The 14,278-nt window shown below is 43.9% G+C and overlaps 1 protein-coding gene across 1 annotated transcript in view; it reads right to left on the bottom strand.

The window, feature by feature from the left end:
- lrba (LPS-responsive vesicle trafficking, beach and anchor containing) overlaps window positions 1-14,278 on the bottom strand; it is a 753,934-nt gene that overhangs the window by 678,125 nt on the left and 61,531 nt on the right. The gene's annotated exons all lie outside the window — the stretch shown is intronic.

Here is a 14,278-nt window from a genome sequence, read left to right as displayed (position 1 = left end):
ATTCAGCTATTGTCCATGTTTGGACCAAGGTTGTAATGAAGTCTGGAGCAGAGTGGTCCTGATGGAACCCAAACTGAGCATCTGTCAGCAGGTTATTGGTGAGTAAGTGCCGTTTGATAGCACTGTCGACGACACCTTCCATCACTTTGCTGATGATCGAGAGTAGACTGATGTGGCGGTAATTGGCCGGATTGGATTTGTACTGCTTTTTGTGGACAGGACATACCTGGGCAATTTTCCACCTTGTCGGGTAGATGCCAGTGCTGTAGCTGTACTGGAACAGCTTGGCTAGAGGTGCGGCATTTCTGGAGCACAAGTCTTCAGCACTACAGCCGGGATGTTGTCAGGGCCCATAGACTTTGCTGTATCCAGTGCACTCAGCCGTTTCTTGATATCACGTGGAGTGAATCGAATTAGCTGAAGACTGGCTTCTGTGATGGTGGGGATATCGGGAGGAGGCCAAGATGCATGTATGAAAAACATTTAGAATGTAACCCCACATCTTGCACAAATTATAACCCTGTATCAGGGACTTCTACTGGAAATAGCCACAGGCACTCGGTATATTAAGATGATTAGCTTAGGGGATGTGAATTGGAGACCCACAGCTCACTCGTTGTTTGAGATGACTGGGAATGGGCAGGCCACCTTCTCGCAGAGAGATAGCAGCCCATTTCCTCTTAATGAGGTTGAGTATCTTGCCGTTATCCCATGTTGTTTGCAGCATCAAGCCATCTCCTCCTGATAAGGTTGGATGACTTGCCATTGTCTCAGCTCCCAGAGAGATTAAGTCCTCAGCAAGGCAGCATCACTGACCCATCCATAGTGATGAGGGTAATCGTCTTGCCATTGTCTCAGCAAGTCGATGATGTCAGGTCAGGTGCCGTACCGTCGGGGTCCCTTTTGTCAAGCTGATGGACTACGTCTGGCATCATCAACTGTGCTGAGGATGTTTAGCCAGCTCACCACAGGACTTCCTGCTAAACAGAGTACAAGACACAGCTCAAACAAGGTGCAGTGTATGGGATCTTCCAGAGGCAGAAGACCAGTTGTTAAGACAGACTTATTGGCCGGAGCCCATGTCGGAAGAAGGAAAGAAGTCTGCAAAAGGCAGGATCCGCGGGATCCAAGAGGGTGGGGAGTGTGAGGATCACGAGCGGACAAGGAGTGAACCCTATCCAGAGTGGAAGCGGGTAATATACCTCCAGTTTCCATCCTGTAAACTGCTGCTTAAACACAGTGTGTTAAACTGTTCTTCATAATAAAGTACGCGCCACCATAATCAATTGGGGTCGAATTGAATTTTTCGGAACCGGGAAGTGGGTAGCGGAGCAGGGGCTCCCTAAGACCGTATATATATTCCCAACACCACTCCCCAAGCTCTTTTCCCATAACCCTGCAAATTTCTCCTTTTCAAGTATATATCCAATTCCCTTTTGAAAGTTACTATTGAATCTGCTTCCACCACCCTTTCAGGTAGTGCATTCCAGATGATAACAACTCAAACAAACAACTTAAATGCTAAATATCTAATTAAATTAACATGAAACCTATCTGAAATGTTCAAAGATTTTTTTTCTTGCCAATCTTCTCCCTTCTCCTTCTGAAGGCATTAACTCCTTGCTGTAGTACCTTTCCTCTCTGGGTACCTTGCACAAGTGGTCACTGTAAGCCTCGATTGAATCTCAACCTATTCAGCTGCAGGGGACATCACAGCCAAGCCAGATCATGTCCTCACATACATTCTTCCAGAGGACAACAAAGTGGGAATCCGAGTTGATTCCCCTCCCTCCAATTCAAAAGCAGTGAGGCAAATTGTATTGTTGCTACTGCCACCCAGGCTAAAATCAGCTAGCACAGACCAAGGTTCAAAGTTGGGAACAACTTCATTTGTGTGACTCAATGACTAATGGACTAAACTCAGTCACTGGACTAGCCAGAGGCAATATTTCTATTGCTCAGGAGCAAACAAACTGGTGTTTTGAAGGTGGATGAAGGCATATCACCAATATATAAACTGTTATTTTGTGTCCCTCTCCGCCATTTTGGAGCCAACACTTGTGTTCAAATATTTGTGCGGTGGATGCCGAATGACAAACATAAAAATTATATATTTCTTTTAAAAAGTACTTTCAATCAGATAATCTCTACCAAAAGAAAAATTCTAACATTAACTATATCAGCCAATGATACTTCTCTGAAAAACATTCAATTTCAGAAATGGTACTGCTATTCTTAAAAGAGTTAACACTGCAGACTTGTGAAATTAATTTTATATAAATGGAAACAATGCTAACCTTTAGAAAACTTTTTTTTTTAATCTTCACGTATTTGCACTGACCTTACATAGAAAGCTAATGGTGTTGGTGTAATTAACTGAGCTGTAATCTTTACATCAACTGTTGCTGCCATTAAGATTTAAAATTGCAATTAGAGCTTAGATTAACACAATTTAATGGCTCAATTTGGATTATTGCAGTCTATAATTTTAAAAATTACACTTCTTACATTAAAAGGTTTCAATTCTGCTGCTTGCATTGTTATTTGTCAATACTGACACTTAGATCTTCAAAATAACTGTTCATTAACACCATGTTTTACTGTGTAATGTCAATTTTTTTTTTACTGTTCTCCAAACAAGGTTGGGTAACACGATCTAAAATAGCCTCAAATTAAGTGATTAAATTATGTTGGCAAAATAAGTAGCAATATTAATTGTAGTCTGTTGAATGTGTTTTTGCATCTTAAAAGTATTTCCAACTTCCAAATGTCACAGGACTCGGCTGCTGTAAGTTGAACAATTGAGGGAGTTTGAGCAGCTAGGGACTAAATTAAAAAGCAGAACCACAAAGGTGATAATCTCTGGATTATTACCTGAGCCACGAGCAAATTGGCACAGGGTAAACCAGATCAAAGAGATGAATGCGTGGCTCAAAGATTGGTGCGGGTGAAGTGGGTTTCAATTCATGGGGCACTGGCACAGTACTGGGGAAAGAGGGAGCTGTTCCGTTGGGACGGGCTTCACCTGAACCATGCTGGGACCAGTGTTCTGGCAAACCGAATAACTGGGGCAGTAGAGAAGGCTTTAAACTAAATGGGGGGGAGGGAAGAGATGGGGCGAAGTTTAGATTGTTAAAGAGAAAAGACAAGGCAGTAGTACAGGAAAGCGATGGGGGTAATGATAAACGGAGTGTGTCAGGAAGGGACAGAGCGTACAAACAAGAGTGCACTAGCAATTGGGGCCCGGGGTAGGAAAGAATGGTAAAAAGACAAAATTAAAGGTTCTTTATCTGAATGCGCGCAGCATTCGTAATAAGATAGATGAATTGATGGCACAAATAGAAACAAATGGGTATGTTCTCGTGGCCATTACAGAGACATGGTTGCAAGGTGACCAAGATTGGAAGCTAAATATTCAGGGTTATTTAACATTTCGGGAAGGATAGGAAAAAAAGTAAAAGGTGTTGGGGTAGCTCTGTTAATCAAGGATGAAATTGGTATAATAGTTAGAAATAATCTTGGCTCAGAAGATCAAGATGTCGAATCAATTTGGGTGGAGGTAAGAAATAGCAAGGGAAAGCAATCACTGGTGGGAGTAGTATATAGGCCCCCTAACAGTAGCTACACTGTCGGGCAAAATATAAATCAGGAAGTAAGGGGGATTTGTAAAAAAGATAATGCAATAATCATGGGCGATTTTAACTTTCACATAGATTGGACAAATCAAATTGGCAAAAATAGCCCTGAGGAGGAGTTCATGGAGTATACTAGGGACTGTTTTAGACCAATACGTTGGAGAACCAACCAGGGAACAGGCCATTTTCGATCTGGTAATGGGTAACGAAACAGGATTAATGATCGCAAAGTAAAGGATCCCTTGGGGAGCAGTGATCATAACATGATGAATTTCACATCCACCTTGAGAATGAGGATCTTGGGTCTGAAACTACTGTATTAAACTTAAATAAGGGCAATTGTAAAGGAATGAGGGTGGAATTGGCTAAAGTGGACTGGGTAAACAGATTCAATGGTATGATGGTGGATAAGCAGTGACAAACATTTAAAAAGATATTTTATGACTCGCAACAAAAATATATCCCTGTGAAGAAGAAAGACTCCACAAAAAGAGTGAAGCAACCATGGCCAACTAAGGAAATCAAGGATGGTATCAGGTTAAAAGAAAAAGCATACAACATGGCAAAGATTACTGGTAAGCCCGAAGGTTGGGAAAAATGTAAAAACCAGCAAAGGATGACTAAAAGAATAATAGAGGGAGAGTAAACTGGCAAGAAACATAAAAACTGACAGCAAAAGCTTCTACAAGTATATAAAAAGGGAGGGTAGCTAAACTAAACATTCGTCCCTTACAGGATGAGACTGAGACCGGGGAAATAATAATGGAAAACAAGGAAATGGCACAGGAACTAAACAGATATTTTGTATCTGTCTTCACAATAGAAGACACTAATAACATACCAATAATAGTAGAATATCAAGGGGCAAAGGGGAGGGAGGAACTAAGAACAATCACTATCACTAGAGAAAAAGTACTAGGTAAACTAATGGGTCTAAAAGTTGACAAGTCTCTGGACCTGATGGCTTGCATCCGAGGGTCTTAAAGAAAGTGGCTACAGAGATAGTGGATGCATTGGTTGTGATCATCCAGAATTCACTAGATTCTGGAAAGGTCCCAGCGGATTGGAAAACCGCAAACGTAAAACCCCTATTCAAAGGAATGAGACAGAAAGCAGCTAACTATAGACCAGTTAGCCCCTAACATCTGCCATTGGGAAAATGCTAGAATCCATTATTAACGAAGTAGTGGCAGGACATTTGGAGACTCATAATAAAACCATGTTGACTCTCCTTGATTGTAAGAGGAAATCATGTCTGACAAATTTATTAGAGTTCTTTGAGGAAGTAACAGGCAAGGCGGATAAAGGGGAACCAATGGATGCAGTATATTTGGATTTCCAAAAGGCATTCGATAAGGTGCCACATAAAAGATTACTGCACAAGATAAGAGCTCATGGTGTTGGGGTAATATACTGGCATGGATAGAGGATTGGTTAACTAACAGAAAACAAAGTCGGGATAAAAGGGTCATTTTCAAAATGGCAATCTGTGACTAGTGGGGTGCTGCAGGGATCAGTGCTGGGACCTCAACTATTTACGACATATATCAATGACTTGGATGAAGGAACAGAGTGTCTTGTGGCCAAATTTGCTGACGATACAAAGATAGGTGGAAAAACAAGTTGCGATGAGTACACAAAGTGACTGCAAAGGGATATTGACAGGTTAAGCGAATGGGCAAAAATTTGGCAGATGGAATATAATGTGGGAAAATGTGAAGTCACCCACTTTGGGAGGAAAAATAAAAAAGCAAAATATTATTTGAATGGAGAAATACTACAAAATGCTGCGGTACAGAGGGATCTGGGTGTCCTCGTACATGAAACACAAAAAGTCAACATTCAGGTGCAGCAGGTAATCCGGAAGGCAAACGGAATATTGGCCTTTATTTTCCAGGGGGATGGAGTATAAAAGCAGGGAAGTCATGCTATAACTGTACAGGGTGCTGGTGAGACCACACCTGGAGTACAGCGCACAGTTCTGGTGCCCTTATTTAAGGAAGGACATACTTGCATTGGAGGCAGTTCAGAGAAGGTTTACTAGGTTGATTCTGGGTATGGAAGGGTTGTCTTATGAGGAAAGATTGAACAGGTTGGGTCTATACTCATTGGGGTTTAGAAGAATCAGAGAAGATCTTATTGAAACATAAGATTCCGAGGGGACTCAATAGGGTAGATGCTGAGAGGATGTTACCCCTCATGGGGGAAATCTAAAACTAGGGGGCATCGTCTCAGAATAAGGGGTCGCCCGTTTTAAGATAGAAATGAGGAGGAATTTCTTCTCCCAGAGGGTCGCGATTCTTTGGAATTCTTTACCCCAAAAAGCTGTGGAGGCTGCGTCATTGAATACATTCAAGGCTGAGTTAGACAAATTTTTGATCAGCAAGGGAGTCAAAGGATATGGGGAATGGCGGGAAAGTGGAGTTGAGATAAAAATCAAATCAGCCATGATCTCATTGAATGGCGGAGCAGGCTCGAGGGGCTGAATGGCCTACTCCTGCTCCTAGCTCTTATGGTCTAACTGCATGATTAAGTTAGCTACCACACATACTGAAAATGGAAATGCAATTAAAGTTAATAACACATCTTCAGAAATATCCTTTAACAATGTACTCAAGCTCTGATCCTTTTTCCTAAGCAAGGGCGTTAGTGGTATTTGTCATGCACAGCCAGCCTGCAAGAAAAACATATATCTTGCAGAACCATTTCTTTGGGTGGATCTTGGAACCTCCAGAAACTGCAGGATTGCCTCACTGCCACCACTGCTGTTGTCAGCAATACAGTAAGGTAAAGATTTAGATTTACACTAGAACACATGGCTAATTGCATCCAGCTGGCCCAAAACAATGGCTTCACTCTAATCACACGACAGTTTCAGCAGTTAAGCAGAAGAAGCTAATACACGGGATGTTTTTCATACTCAAGTCATTGAATGGTTACAGCATAAAAGTAGGCCAGTCAGCCCATCGAGCCCATGCCAGCTCTTTGCAAGGGTAATCCAGTTAGTCCCATCCCCCCGCTCTTTCCCCATAGCCCTGCAAATTTTTTCCCTTCAAGTATTTGATTGAATCTGCTTCCACCACCCTTTTAGGCAGTGTATTCCAGATCATAACTACTCACTGAGTAAAAGATTTTCCTCATGTCGCCTTTGGTTCTTTTGCCAATCACCTTAAATCTGTGCCCTCTGGTTCTCGACCCTTCTGCCAGGGAACAGTTTCTCTTTATTTACTTTATCTAAACCCTTCATGATTTTGAACACTTCTATCAAATCTCCTCTTAACCTTCTCTGCTCTAAGGAAAACAAACCCAGCTTCTCCAGTCTATTCACGTAACTGAAGTCCCTCATCCCTGGAACCATTCCAGTAAATCTTTTCTAACTAATCTAAACCTTATGACCACTGCTCCCTAAATGTTCTCCCACTGACATTTGCTCCACTTGATTCCCAGGAACTAGATCCAGCAATGCCTCCTTCCTCATTGGGCCAGAAACATACTGATCAAGAAAGTTCTCCTGAACACAGGTCAGAAATTCCTCCTCTCTTTGCCCTTTACACAATTACTATCCCAGTCTATGTTAGGATAAATGTAATGATGTGGAGATGCCGGTGATGGACTGGGGTTGACAATTGTAAACAATTTTACAACACCAAGTTATAGTCCAACAAATTTATTTTAAATTCCACAAGCTTTCAGAGGCTTCCTCCTTCCTCAGGTGAATGGTGTGGAAATGAAATTTTCGAATCCTTCGCATTTGAAAATCACAGAACAATGCCTGGTGATTACTGCCCGTTGCCAAGGCAATCACAGTGAGCAGACAGAAAGGTGTCACCTAAAAGGCCACCGAATATACAAACCCCCAAAAAAAGAGAAGGAAGACAGGCAACAATCACCAAACAGGAGGGCTCTCTCCCTGTCGGGGAACACTTCAGCAGTCATGGACATTCAGCCACCGACCTTCGGGTAAGCATACTCCAAAGCGGCCTTCGAGACACACGACAACGCAAAATCGTCGAGCAGAAATTGATAGCCAAGTTCCGCACCCATGAGGACGGCCTCAACCGGGATCTTGGGTTCATGTCACACTACACGTAACCCCACCAGCAAACAAATGTTATCTGTTTTTAATATAACGGGTCATTGACTGTCTTCCTTCTCTCTCTCTCTCTCTCTCTTTTTTTGGGGGGGGTTTGTATATTCGGTGGCCTTTTAGGTGACACCTTTCTGTCTGCTCACTGTGATTGCCTTGGCAACAGGCAGTAATCACCAGGCATTGTTCTGTGATTTTCAAATGCGAAGGATTCGAAAATTTCATTTCCACACCGTTCACCTGAGGAAGGAGGAAGCCTCCGAAAGCTTGTGGGATTTAAAATAAATTTGTTGGACGATAACTTGGTGTTGTAAAATTGTTTACAAAGGATAAATGTAAGGAATCTTACAACACCAGGTTATAGTCCAACTGTTTTATTTGAAAACAGTTGGACTATAACCTGGTGTTGTAAGATTCCTTACATTTGTCAACCCCAGTCCATCACCGGCATCTCCACATCTATGTTAGGATAGTTGAAGTCCCCCATTTTCACTACTCTATAGTCTTGCACCTCTCTAATTTCCCTGCAAATTTGCTCCTCTATATCCTTCCATCTAGTTGGTGGCCTATAGAATACATCCAGTAGTGTGAAGGCACCTCTACTGTTTCTTAACTCTAACCAAATCGATTCTGTCTTTGACCCCCTGAAGGACATCCTCTCTCTTCAGCATTGCAGTATTCCCCCTAATCAATACTGTCACCCTCCTTTTTTTCCTTCCCTACCTTTCCTAAACACCTTGTATCCAGGAATATTTAGTACCCAATCCTGTCCTTTTTTGAGCCAGGTCTCATCACCACGACATCATATTCCCATGTGGCTATTTCCACCTGCAGCTCACCAACCTTATTTACCACGCCTCGTGCGTTTAGAGTGCATATGTGTAAACTTATCTTCTCGTATTCTCTCTCAGTCTGATCCCACCTAATACTATACTATTTCTTACTCTAGTACTGTCTCTCCCAATTCTTTATGCATCTTGTTTCTCCTTTCTAATGCTACATCCTGATACCCATCCGCCTGCCAAATTAGTTTAAATCTTCCCCAATAGCATTAGTGAAGCTCCCCACGAGGACATTGGTCCCAGCTCTGTTGAGGTGCAACCCGTCCGTCTTGAACACGTCCCTCTTGTCCCAGAACTGGTTCCAATGCCCCAAGAATCTGAAGCCCTCCCTCTTGCACCACGTCTCTAGCCATGCATTAACCTGCCTTATCTTCCTATTTCTGTACTCATTAGATTACTCCCAGTGCCACGCGCTAGAGATTACTACCTTTGAGGTCCTGCTTTTTAACTTCCTCCCCAGCTCCTGAAACTCTGACCGCAGGACCTCATCCTTTTCCTTTCTTATGTTGTTGGTGCCCACATGGACCATGACTTCTGGTTGTTCTCCTTCCCCCCCACAGTCTGTTCTGCACCCTCTCCGTAATGTCCTTTACCCGAGCACCACGGAGGCATCACACCATGTGGGACGTCGGCAGTCACAGATACGCCTGTCTGCCCCCCTGACTATCAAATCCCCAATGATTACTGCATTTCTACACTACACTGTGCCCCCGTGCATCCTTTGCCCCATGGTGCCATGCTCAGGACTGCAATCCTTCGCAGTATCGGCACCCTCACAGGTATGCAATGCTGAATACCGGTTTAAGAGTGCCACACACCTAGAAGATTCCTGCACTGCCTGCCTCTTCCTACCCTTGCGAATGGCCACCCACTTGCTATCCTGAAATCTGACTGCGGGGTGACCACCTCGAACGTACAATCCAGGAAACTTTCAGTCTCCCTTATGCTCTGCAGTGACTCCAGCTACCCCTCAAGCTCAGAAACCCTCAGCTTGAGCTCAAGGAACTGGAGGCATTTCCTGCACGTGGCCCTCCAGGACACATTAAGTGCCCTGAAGTTCCCATACGGCACAGGAATTGCAGGCAATGGGTCTCAGCTGCCAGTCCATTATATTTAGAAACTTTTTTCTAAACTCCCTTTAGATACTCTATTATTAATATACCTACTGTTTACTTACCCCGATTAACCTACATTTTTATTCAGAGTCTCTCAGAGCTCCTCTTCTCTGTTCACTGTCCTTCCCCCTCCCCTCATCAAATTCTCAAGTTCTCATTTGGTTCACGATCCACTCTCTTCACGATGCCCGCTGTGTGCTTCAGCAGATAACCTTCTACTTTATACACATTTTGAGAATGCCAGTTACAACTGCTCAATCAGCTTCCAGCTCACAGTAATTACCTTCTATTCAGGCAATCACTTATAGCTATTGACTTAACTGCTACTGACTTGCAATTTCTTTTCAAATTTTAAAGTTCTAAGTTAAATTTTAAACTAAATTTTAATTTCAATTCACCCACTACTTTACCATAGAGTCTCACTCTCACCAAATTCTCAAGTTCCCACTCGGTTCACGATCCACTCCGTTCGCAATGGGCTTGGTGCTTCAGCAGATAACCTTCTACTTTTTACACCTTTTTAGAACATCAGTTATAAAATGCTATATTTGCACTTCCATTATGTAAACAGAAAATGAATTAAGGGCATTCAAATACAAGAACAAGTTAGATATCAAAATCCATTTGCAATATTCGTGGATTACATGATTGAATATATTTCAGTTTCAACAGTTCAATATTTGCTTGGTTCACCAGGCTCCAGAGTGCAAAGCTCCGAAAGCTTGTGATTTCAAATAAAGCTGTTGAACTATAACCTGGTGATGTGCGACTCCTTACACCGGCATCTCCACATCATGGCTACTATCGACACCACAAACTGCCGGCTCAAAGTGGAGAGGATCTCCAAGAAGATCGCGCATATCGACACAGACATCAAGTTTCTACAGAGCTGCAAGAAAGCAGACAAGATCCCGAAAGGACTACAGATCACGAACCCACTCAAGTCGACATACAACACAGACTAAGCTGAGAGACTCTGCCGTCGGACCTCTCGCACACTCCGCAACCATCTCGTACACCAGCTCTACAGCAGACACCGCAACCTCGAAACCAAGATAGAGTCCATACTCTCAACCTGTGCTCAGGACACAGCAGACCAGCTACGAGATACCGCCAAACAGACGAGGCAACGGAACTACGCTGCCTACATGAAAACCAAGAGCAGGAAGCTTGAGAAACTCGGCATCACCACCAGCAGCAACCAAGCCTCCCCCGGTACCACGGTTGCAACCACAGGGAAGTCCATCGTCAACTTGTCCAACCACACCCTTCAACCAGACGAAATCGAAGTTCTCAGCCGAGGGCTCAATTTCTGCCCCACCACCAAAATGGACCCCATCGGTCTCGCAGCGGACACAGAGGAATTCATCAGGAGAACGAGGCTCCGGGAATTCTTCCACAAATCCCAAGATGTCAGCAGCAAACCCAATGAGACAACCAACATTCCGGAACAGCAGACAGAGGGATCCGCGGTACAGCAACCGAAGAAAGAGTCAAATTGGACCCCTCCGGAGGGTCGCTGCCCTAAGCTTGACATGTATGCTCAAGCTGTCAGGAAATGCGTCAACGCCAGATTCATCAGCCGCACTCACAAAACAGTCCAGAATGTCACCCGAGCACAACTCAACGCCATCGACGCTCTCATGACCAACCGCAACATAGTCATCAAACCAGTGGACAAAGGAGGAGCCATCATCATACAGAACAGAACGGACTATTGCAAAGAAGCATACCGACAACTGGACAACCAGGAACACTACAGATGGTTACCCGCAGATCCGACCAAAGAACACACCCGCCAGCTCAACAAACTGATCAAGACCTTCGATCCAGATCTTCAAAGCATCCTACGCGCTCTCATCCCACGTACTCCCCACGTGGGAAACTTCTACTGCCTCCCAAAGATACACAAAGCCAATACACCCGGACGTCCTATCACATCAGGCAACGGAACCCTGTGAGAGAACCTCTCTGGATACGTTGAGGGCATCCTGAAACCCATCGTACAGGGAACCCCCAGCTTCTGTCGCGACACCACAGGCTTCCTACAAAAACTCAGCACCCACGGACCAGTTGAACCAGGAACACTCCTCACCACGATGGACGTCTTGGCACTCTGCACCAGTATCCCCCATGATGACGGCATCGCTGCAACAGCCTCAGTACTCAACACCAACAACAACCAATCTCCAGACGCCATCCTACAACTTATCCACTTCATCCTGGATCACAGTATCTTCACCTTCGACAACCAGTTCTTTACCCAAACACACGGAACAGCCATGGGGACCAAATTCGCACCCCGATACGCCAACATTTTTATGCATAAGTTCGAGCACGACTTCTTCACTGCACAGGACCTCCAACCAACACTATACACCAGATACATCGACGACATTTTCTTCCTATGGACCCACGGCGAAGAATCACTGAAGAGACTAAACAATAACATCAACAAGTTCCATCCCACCATCAAACTCACCATGGACTACTCCTCAGAATCAGTTTCATTCTTGGACACACGAATCTCCATCAAAGACGGGCACCTCAGCACTTCGCTCTACCGCAAGCCCACGGACAACCTCACGATGCTCCACTTTTCCAGCTTCCACCCTAACCACTTCAAAGAGGCCATCCCCCATGGACAGGCCCAGCGAATACACAGAATCTGCTCAGATAAGGAGGAACGCGATGGACACCTACAGACGCTGAAGGGCGCCCTCGTAAGAACGCGGTATGACGCTCGACTCGTCGATCGACAGTTCCGACGGGCCATAGCGAAAAATCGCATAGACCTCCTCAGAAGACAAACACGGGACACAACCAGAGTACCCTTCGTCGTCCAGTACTTCCCCGGAGTGGAGAAACTACGCCATGTTCTTCGCAGCCTTCAACATGTCATCGATGACGACGAACACCTCGTTAAGGCCATCCCCATGCCTCCACTACTCGCCTTCAAACAGCCACCTAACCTCAAACAGACCATCGTTCGCAGCAGATTACCCAGCTTTCACGAGAACAGCGACCACGACACCACACAACCCTGCCACGGCAACCTCTGCAAGACATGCCAGATCATCGACACAGATACCACCATCACACGAGAGGACACCACCCACCAGGTACATGGTTCACACTCCTGTGACTCGGCCAACGTTGTCTACCTCATACGTTGCAGGAAAAGATGCCCCGGAGCATGGTACATCGGCGAGACCATGCAGACACTGCGACAACGGATGAACGGACACCGCACAACAATCACCAGGCAGGAGGGTTCCCTCCCAGTCGGGGAACACTTCAGCAGTCAAGGACATTCAGCCTCCGATCTTCAGTTAAGCGTTCTCCAAGGCGGCCTTCGAGGCACACGACAACGCAAAATCTTCGAGCAGAAATTGATAGCCAAGTTCCGCACCCATGAGGACGGCCTCAACCGGGATCTTGGGTTCATGTCATGCTACATGTAACCCCACCTGACGTAGAGTCATCCGGACTCAAGTCGTAGTTGGTTTGTTCTCCATACACAGATGCGGCCAGACCTGCTGCGATTTCCAGCAAAAAAAAGTTATCTGTTTTTAATACACACCCCAGCATCTGCTACATTTGACCCCTTGTGACCCCACCTCAGTATTCTTGGACGTAATGTTTCCCTGACTAACCTGTTTGAACACCATTCACTCCTTTGATTGCTGTGATTATCTCTCTGCCGAGGTGTGATAAAGGGCAGTTAGAAAGATTATCTGTAATCACCAGGCATTGTTCTCTGACTATATATGCTGTGCCTATATGCATCTCTTCACTTCACCTGACGAAGGAGCAAAGCTCCGAAAGTTTGTGATTTCAAATAAAGCTGTTGGACTATAACCTGGTGTTGTGCGACTCCTTACATTAATTTAGGTTAGTAGAAAAGATAAAAGGTAAATTGCTATTTAAAACATGCTAGCATTAAGTTCAATATGAAATTTGTAAATCTTTACCTTCCATGTAAAAACACCTTCGAAGTTCTCAGTTTCTAATTACTGCAGCATTTTAATTCATAAAAAGCAAGAAATGACCAAGTTGTCATGATTTGTTGATTGAAAATAATTAAGATCCAATTCCAGTATCATGTCTCTCAAAATTCTCCTACACAACCACGATTGAGCAACCAATTTTCATTATCAGTGTATTTACCATATCGGCAAGAGGGATAAGGTCTAATAAATAGAATGCTAGAGTTTTGAAATATCAACTGGGAGGCCTAACCTTGCATTCCAGTTCCAAGAGACATTTGCACTGAGTTTCCCCCCAAAGAACAAGTTTGCCAGTTTTGGATGGGTCAAAGTGACACCAAAAAGAAAAGAGAGATCTATTCACACAACTAAGATGATTAGCATAAATTCAAAATGAATTAATTTCCTAAAAGGATAAAAAAGGAATTTAAAAGCATTTTAAACCAAATATGTTTTTTTTTTTTAAATACAGGACATGTTATTTGTGCATTTATAAATGTGTTTAGAAATATTTATGGTTAAAAAAATATAAATTCAGGTGAAAAAAATTCCCAAGTATTTTACACTTTTGAAACAAAATCCCTTTACAAAGAGTGCAAACTGACCCCTA

The sequence above is a fragment of the Heptranchias perlo genome, chromosome 1 (assembly GCF_035084215.1).
Source record: "Heptranchias perlo isolate sHepPer1 chromosome 1, sHepPer1.hap1, whole genome shotgun sequence".
NCBI classification, from domain to species: domain Eukaryota; kingdom Metazoa; phylum Chordata; class Chondrichthyes; order Hexanchiformes; family Hexanchidae; genus Heptranchias; species Heptranchias perlo.
Note: the sequence above shows the minus strand (reverse complement) of the source record. Positions and strands in the feature narration are given on the sequence as shown.